General features: G+C 39.7%; 15 non-coding genes across 15 annotated transcripts; all 15 read right to left on the bottom strand.

Annotated features, from left to right (window-relative positions):
* Positions 1-145: 145 nt before the first annotated feature.
* On the bottom strand, positions 146-264 carry LOC137598189 (5S ribosomal RNA). Its single transcript, XR_011036513.1, has one exon. It is a non-coding gene; the product is annotated as a 5S ribosomal RNA (ribosomal RNA).
* A 422-nt stretch (positions 265-686) lies between these two features.
* LOC137597692 (5S ribosomal RNA) lies at positions 687-805 on the bottom strand. Its single transcript, XR_011036053.1, has one exon. It is a non-coding gene; the product is annotated as a 5S ribosomal RNA (ribosomal RNA).
* Positions 806-1,199: 394 nt separating this feature from the next.
* On the bottom strand, positions 1,200-1,318 carry LOC137598178 (5S ribosomal RNA). The gene has a single exon (XR_011036502.1). It is a non-coding gene; the product is annotated as a 5S ribosomal RNA (ribosomal RNA).
* Positions 1,319-1,678: 360 nt separating this feature from the next.
* On the bottom strand, positions 1,679-1,797 carry LOC137598165 (5S ribosomal RNA). Its single transcript, XR_011036490.1, has one exon. It is a non-coding gene; the product is annotated as a 5S ribosomal RNA (ribosomal RNA).
* Positions 1,798-2,143: 346 nt separating this feature from the next.
* LOC137598153 (5S ribosomal RNA) lies at positions 2,144-2,262 on the bottom strand. Its single transcript, XR_011036479.1, has one exon. It is a non-coding gene; the product is annotated as a 5S ribosomal RNA (ribosomal RNA).
* A 352-nt stretch (positions 2,263-2,614) lies between these two features.
* Positions 2,615-2,733, bottom strand: LOC137597669 (5S ribosomal RNA). The gene has a single exon (XR_011036031.1). It is a non-coding gene; the product is annotated as a 5S ribosomal RNA (ribosomal RNA).
* Positions 2,734-3,111: 378 nt separating this feature from the next.
* On the bottom strand, positions 3,112-3,230 carry LOC137598141 (5S ribosomal RNA). The gene has a single exon (XR_011036468.1). It is a non-coding gene; the product is annotated as a 5S ribosomal RNA (ribosomal RNA).
* Positions 3,231-3,588: 358 nt separating this feature from the next.
* LOC137598129 (5S ribosomal RNA) lies at positions 3,589-3,707 on the bottom strand. The gene has a single exon (XR_011036457.1). It is a non-coding gene; the product is annotated as a 5S ribosomal RNA (ribosomal RNA).
* Positions 3,708-4,081: 374 nt separating this feature from the next.
* Positions 4,082-4,200, bottom strand: LOC137597691 (5S ribosomal RNA). Its single transcript, XR_011036052.1, has one exon. It is a non-coding gene; the product is annotated as a 5S ribosomal RNA (ribosomal RNA).
* Positions 4,201-4,558: 358 nt separating this feature from the next.
* LOC137598118 (5S ribosomal RNA) lies at positions 4,559-4,677 on the bottom strand. Its single transcript, XR_011036446.1, has one exon. It is a non-coding gene; the product is annotated as a 5S ribosomal RNA (ribosomal RNA).
* Positions 4,678-5,091: 414 nt separating this feature from the next.
* On the bottom strand, positions 5,092-5,210 carry LOC137597689 (5S ribosomal RNA). The gene has a single exon (XR_011036050.1). It is a non-coding gene; the product is annotated as a 5S ribosomal RNA (ribosomal RNA).
* Positions 5,211-5,580: 370 nt separating this feature from the next.
* On the bottom strand, positions 5,581-5,699 carry LOC137598106 (5S ribosomal RNA). The gene has a single exon (XR_011036435.1). It is a non-coding gene; the product is annotated as a 5S ribosomal RNA (ribosomal RNA).
* A 368-nt stretch (positions 5,700-6,067) lies between these two features.
* On the bottom strand, positions 6,068-6,186 carry LOC137598094 (5S ribosomal RNA). Its single transcript, XR_011036424.1, has one exon. It is a non-coding gene; the product is annotated as a 5S ribosomal RNA (ribosomal RNA).
* A 362-nt stretch (positions 6,187-6,548) lies between these two features.
* LOC137598083 (5S ribosomal RNA) lies at positions 6,549-6,667 on the bottom strand. Its single transcript, XR_011036413.1, has one exon. It is a non-coding gene; the product is annotated as a 5S ribosomal RNA (ribosomal RNA).
* A 356-nt stretch (positions 6,668-7,023) lies between these two features.
* Positions 7,024-7,142, bottom strand: LOC137597668 (5S ribosomal RNA). The gene has a single exon (XR_011036030.1). It is a non-coding gene; the product is annotated as a 5S ribosomal RNA (ribosomal RNA).
* Positions 7,143-7,366: the final 224 nt, after the last annotated feature.

The raw sequence follows: 7,366 nt of genomic DNA, 5'->3' as shown, positions 1-7,366 counted from the left end.
ATTTTTACTATTCTCTGGGATCAGTTTTATTTCATCAATCAATTCATTCAATCAAACTTTTATTAAATACAACTTTAGCTCATAAAACAACTTGACTCATCTGTCTTTCCTTCCAAACGCCCTCTGCTGGCGGGGGGACACAAAAAGCTTACGGCACCTGGTATTCCCAGGCGGTCTCCCATCCAAGTACTAACCAGGCCCGACTCTGCTTAGCTTCCGAGATCGGACGAGATCGGGCGTGTTCAGAGTGGTATGGCCGTAAGCAACTATGCTGGTCAAAAATACCCTATATAAAGGTGGCATGGCACACAGATAGCTTTCCCTTGGGATCATTAAAGTATATATCTATCTATCTATCTATCTAAATGCATGCATGCATAGATAGATAGATAGATAGATAGATAGATAGATAGATAGATAGATAGATAGATAGATAGATAGATAGATAGATAGATAGATAGATAGATAGATAGATAGATAGATAGATAGATAGATAGATACAAAAGTCATTGCTAGTCAGGTTTCACTTATACAACAATTTTTACTCTTCTCTGGGATCAATTTCATTTCATCATTCAATCAATTCATTCAATCAAACTTTTATTAAATACAACTTTAGCTCATAAAACAACTTGACTCATCTGTCTTTTTTTCCAAACGCCCTCTGCTGGCGGGGGGACAGAAAAAGCTTACGGCACCTGGTATTCCCAGGCGGTCTCCCATCCAAGTACTAACCAGGCCCGACTCTACTTAGCTTCCGAGATCGGACGAGATCGGGCGTGTTCAGAGTGGTATGGCCGTAAGCAACTATGCTGGTCAAAAAAACCCTATATAAAGGTGGCATGGCACACACATAACTTGCTTCAATAGATACATACATGCATAGATGCATAGATGCATAGATAGATAGATAGATAGATAGATAGATAGATAGATAGATAGATAGATAGATAGATAGATAGATAGATAGATAGATAGATAGATAGATAGATAGATAGATAGATAGATAGATAGATACAAAAGTCGTTGCTAGTCAGGCTTCACTTATACAACAATTTTTACTATTCTCTGGGATCAGTTTTATTTCATCAATCAATTCATTCAATCAAACTTTTATTAAATACAACTTTAGCTCCTAAAACAACTTGACTCATCTGTCTTTCCTTCCAAACGCCCTCTGCTGGCGGGGGGACACAAAAAGCTTACGGCACCTGGTATTCCCAGGCGGTCTCCCATCCAAGTACTAACCAGGCCCGACTCTGCTTAGCTTCCGAGATCGGACGAGATCGGGCGTGTTCAGAGTGGTATGGCCGTAAGCAACTATGCTGGTCAACAAAACCCTATATAAAGGTGGCATGGCACACAGATAGCTTGCCCTTGGGATCATTACAGTGTATATCTATCTATCTATCTATCTAAATGTATGCATGCATAGATAGATAGATAGATAGATAGATAGATAGATAGATAGATAGATAGATAGATACAAAAGTCATTGCTAGTCAGGTTTCACTAATACAACAATTGTTACTCTTCTCTGGGATCAATTTCATTTCATCATTCAATAAATTCATTCAATCAAACTTTTATTAAATACACCTCTAGCTCATAAAACAACTTGACTCATCTGTCTTTCCTTCCAAACGCCCTCTGCTGGCGGGGGGACAGAAAAAGAAAAAGCTTACGGCACCTGGTATTCCCAGGCGGTCTCCCATCCAAGTACTAACCAGGCCCGACTCTGCTTAGCTTCCGAGATCGGACGAGATCGGGCGTGTTCAGAGTGGTATGGCCGTAAGCAACTATGCTGGTCAAAAAAACCCTATATAAAGGTGGCATGGCATACAGATAGCTTGCCCTTGGGATCATTAAAGTATATATCTATCTATCTATCTAGATGCATGCATGCATAGATAGATAGATAGATAGATAGATAGATAGATAGATAGATAGATAGATAGATACAAAAGTCGTTGCTAGTCAGGCTTCACTTATACAACAATTTTTACTATTCTCTGGGATCAGTTTTATTTCATCAATCAATTCATTCAATCAAACTTTTATTAAATACAACTTTAGCTCATAAAACAACTTGACTCATCTGTCTTTCCTTCCAAACGCCCTCTGCTGGCGGGGGGACACAAAAAGCTTACGGCACCTGGTATTCCCAGGCGGTCTCCCATCCAAGTACTAACCAGGCCCGACTCTGCTTAGCTTCCGAGATCGGACGAGATCGGGCGTGTTCAGAGTGGTATGGCCGTAAGCAACTATGCTGGTCAAAAAAACCCTATATAAAGGTGGCATGGCACACAGATAGCTTGCCCTTGGGATCATTACAGTATATATCTATCTATCTATCTATCTAAATGCATGCATGCATAGATAGATAGATAGATAGATAGATAGATAGATAGATAGATAGATACAAAAGTCGTTGCTAGTCAGGCTTCACTTATACAACAATTTTTACTTTTCTCTGGGATCAATTTCATTTCATCATTCAATCAATTCATTCAATCAAACTTTTATTAAATACAACTTTAGCTCATAAAACAACTTGACTCATCTGTCTTTCCTTCCAAACGCCCTCTGCTGGCGGGGGGACAGAAAAAGAAAAAGCTTACGACACCTGGTATTCCCAGGCGGTCTCCCATCCAAGTACTAACCAGGCCCGACTCTGCTTAGCTTCCGAGATCGGACGAGATCGGGCGTGTCCAGAGTGGTATGGCCGTAAGCAACTATGCTGGTCAAAAAAACCCTATATAAAGGTGGCATGGCATACAGATAGCTTGCCCTTGGGATCATTAAAGTATATATCTATCTATCTATCTAGATGCATGCATGCATAGATAGATAGATAGATAGATAGATAGATAGATAGATAGATAGATAGATAGATAGATAGATAGATAGATAGATAGATAGATAGATACAAAAGTCGTTGCTAGTCAGGCTTCACTTATACAACAATTTTTACTATTCTCTGGGATCAGTTTTATTTCATCAATCAATTCATTCAATCAAACTTTTATTAAATACAACTTTAGCTCATAAAACAACTTGACTCATCTGTCTTTCCTTCCAAACGCCCTCTGCTGGCGGGGGGACACAAAAAGCTTACGGCACCTGGTATTCCCAGGCGGTCTCCCATCCAAGTACTAACCAGGCCCGACTCTGCTTAGCTTCCGAGATCGGACGAGATCGGGCGTGTTCAGAGTGGTATGGCCGTAAGCAACTATGCTGGTCAAAAAAACCCTATATAAAGGTGGCATGGCACACAGATAGCTTGCCCTTGGGATCATTACAGTGTATATCTATCTATCTATCTATCTAAATGTATGCATGCATAGATAGATAGATAGATAGATAGATAGATAGATAGATAGATAGATAGATAGATAGATAGATACAAAAGTCGTTGCTAGTCAGGCTTCACTTATACAACAATTTTTACTATTCTCTGGGATCAGTTTTATTTCATCAATCAATTCATTCAATCAAACTTTTATTAAATACAACTTTAGCTCATAAAACAACTTGACTCATCTGTCTTTCCTTCCAAACGCCCTCTGCTGGCGGGGGGACACAAAAAGCTTACGGCACCTGGTATTCCCAGGCGGTCTCCCATCCAAGTACTAACCAGGCCCGACTCTGCTTAGCTTCCGAGATCGGACGAGATCGGGCGTGTTCAGAGTGGTATGGCCGTAAGCAACTATGCTGGTCAAAAATACCCTATATAAAGGTGGCATGGCACACAGATAGCTTTCCCTTGGGATCATTAAAGTATATATCTATCTATCTATCTATCTAAATGCATGCATGCATAGATAGATAGATAGATAGATAGATAGATAGATAGATAGATAGATAGATAGATAGATAGATAGATAGATAGATACAAAAGTCATTGCTAGTCAGGTTTCACTTATACAACAATTTTTACTCTTCTCTGGGATCAATTTCATTTCATCATTCAATCAATTCATTCAATCAAACTTTTATTAAATACAACTTTAGCTCATAAAACAACTTGACTCATCTGTCTTTTTTTCCAAACGCCCTCTGCTGGCGGGGGGACAGAAAAAGCTTACGGCACCTGGTATTCCCAGGCGGTCTCCCATCCAAGTACTAACCAGGCCCGACTCTACTTAGCTTCCGAGATCGGACGAGATCGGGCGTGTTCAGAGTGGTATGGCCGTAAGCAACTATGCTGGTCAAAAAAACCCTATATAAAGGTGGCATGGCACACACATAACTTGCTTCAATAGATACATACATGCATAGATGCATAGATGCATAGATAGATAGATAGATAGATAGATAGATAGATAGATAGATAGATAGATAGATAGATAGATAGATAGATAGATAGATAGATACAAAAGTCGTTGCTAGTCAGGCTTCACTTATACAACAATTTTTACTATTCTCTGGGATCAGTTTTATTTCATCAATCAATTCATTCAATCAAACTTTTATTAAATACAACTTTAGCTCCTAAAACAACTTGACTCATCTGTCTTTCCTTCCAAACGCCCTCTGCTGGCGGGGGGACACAAAAAGCTTACGGCACCTGGTATTCCCAGGCGGTCTCCCATCCAAGTACTAACCAGGCCCGACTCTGCTTAGCTTCCGAGATCGGACGAGATCGGGCGTGTTCAGAGTGGTATGGCCGTAAGCAACTATGCTGGTCAAAAATACCCTATATAAAGGTGGCATGGCACACAGATAGCTTTCCCTTGGGATCATTAAAGTATATATCTATCTATCTATCTATCTAAATGCATGCATGCATAGATAGATAGATAGATAGATAGATAGATAGATAGATAGATAGATAGATAGATAGATAGATAGATAGATAGATAGATAGATAGATAGATAGATAGATAGATAGATAGATAGATACAAAAGTCATTGCTAGTCAGGTTTCACTTATACAACAATTTTTACTCTTCTCTGGGATCAATTTCATTTCATCATTCAATCAATTCATTCAATCAAACTTTTATTAAATACAACTTTAGCTCATAAAACAACTTGACTCATCTGTCTTTTTTTCCAAACGCCCTCTGCTGGCGGGGGGACAGAAAAAGCTTACGGCACCTGGTATTCCCAGGCGGTCTCCCATCCAAGTACTAACCAGGCCCGACTCTACTTAGCTTCCGAGATCGGACGAGATCGGGCGTGTTCAGAGTGGTATGGCCGTAAGCAACTATGCTGGTCAAAAAAACCCTATATAAAGGTGGCATGGCACACACATAACTTGCTTCAATAGATACATACATGCATAGATGCATAGATGCATAGATAGATAGATAGATAGATAGATAGATAGATAGATAGATAGATAGATAGATAGATAGATAGATAGATAGATAGATAGATAGATAGATAGATACAAAAGTCGTTGCTAGTCAGGCTTCACTTATACAACAATTTTTACTATTCTCTGGGATCAGTTTTATTTCATCAATCAATTCATTCAATCAAACTTTTATTAAATACAACTTTAGCTCCTAAAACAACTTGACTCATCTGTCTTTCCTTCCAAACGCCCTCTGCTGGCGGGGGGACACAAAAAGCTTACGGCACCTGGTATTCCCAGGCGGTCTCCCATCCAAGTACTAACCAGGCCCGACTCTGCTTAGCTTCCGAGATCGGACGAGATCGGGCGTGTTCAGAGTGGTATGGCCGTAAGCAACTATGCTGGTCAACAAAACCCTATATAAAGGTGGCATGGCACACAGATAGCTTGCCCTTGGGATCATTACAGTGTATATCTATCTATCTATCTATCTAAATGTATGCATGCATAGATAGATAGATAGATAGATAGATAGATAGATAGATAGATAGATAGATAGATAGATAGATACAAAAGTCATTGCTAGTCAGGTTTCACTAATACAACAATTGTTACTCTTCTCTGGGATCAATTTCATTTCATCATTCAATAAATTCATTCAATCAAACTTTTATTAAATACACCTCTAGCTCATAAAACAACTTGACTCATCTGTCTTTCCTTCCAAACGCCCTCTGCTGGCGGGGGGACAGAAAAAGAAAAAGCTTACGGCACCTGGTATTCCCAGGCGGTCTCCCATCCAAGTACTAACCAGGCCCGACTCTGCTTAGCTTCCGAGATCGGACGAGATCGGGCGTGTTCAGAGTGGTATGGCCGTAAGCAACTATGCTGGTCAAAAAAACCCTATATAAAGGTGGCATGGCATACAGATAGCTTGCCCTTGGGATCATTAAAGTATATATCTATCTATCTATCTAGATGCATGCATGCATAGATAGATAGATAGATAGATAGATAGATAGATAGATAGATAGATAGATAGATAGATAGATAGATAGATAGATACAAAAGTCGTTGCTAGTCAGGCTTCACTTATACAACAATTTTTACTATTCTCTGGGATCAGTTTTATTTCATCAATTCATTCAATCAAACTTTTATTAAATACAACTTTAGCTCATAAAACAACTTGACTCATCTGTCTTTCCTTCCAAACGCCCTCTGCTGGCGGGGGGACACAAAAAGCTTACGGCACCTGGTATTCCCAGGCGGTCTCCCATCCAAGTACTAACCAGGCCCGACTCTGCTTAGCTTCCGAGATCGGACGAGATCGGGCGTGTTCAGAGTGGTATGGCCGTAAGCAACTATGCTGGTCAAAAAAACCCTATATAAAGGTGGCATGGCACACAGATAGCTTGCCCTTGGGATCATTACAGTATATATCTATCTATCTATCTATCTATCTAAATGCATGCATGCATAGATAGATAGATAGATAGATAGATAGATAGATAGATAGATAGATACAAAAGTCGTTGCTAGTCAGGCTTCACTTATACAACAATTTTTACTTTTCTCTGGGATCAATTTCATTTCATCATTCAATCAATTCATTCAATCAAACTTTTATTAAATACAACTTTAGCTCATAAAACAACTTGACTCATCTGTCTTTCCTTCCAAACGCCCTCTGCTGGCGGGGGGACAGAAAAAGAAAAAGCTTACGACACCTGGTATTCCCAGGCGGTCTCCCATCCAAGTACTAACCAGGCCCGACTCTGCTTAGCTTCCGAGATCGGACGAGATCGGGCGTGTCCAGAGTGGTATGGCCGTAAGCAACTATGCTGGTCAAAAAAACCCTATATAAAGGTGGCATGGCATACAGATAGCTTGCCCTTGGGATCATTAAAGTATATATCTATCTATCTATCTAGATGCATGCATGCATAGATAGATAGATAGATAGATAGATAGATAGATAGATAGATAGATAGATAGATAGATAGATAGATAGATAGATAGATAGATACAAAAGTCGTTGCTAGTCAGGCTTCACTTATA

This window comes from Antennarius striatus, chromosome 6 (assembly GCF_040054535.1).
Source record: "Antennarius striatus isolate MH-2024 chromosome 6, ASM4005453v1, whole genome shotgun sequence".
Taxonomy (NCBI): domain Eukaryota; kingdom Metazoa; phylum Chordata; class Actinopteri; order Lophiiformes; family Antennariidae; genus Antennarius; species Antennarius striatus.
Note: the sequence above shows the minus strand (reverse complement) of the source record. Positions and strands in the feature narration are given on the sequence as shown.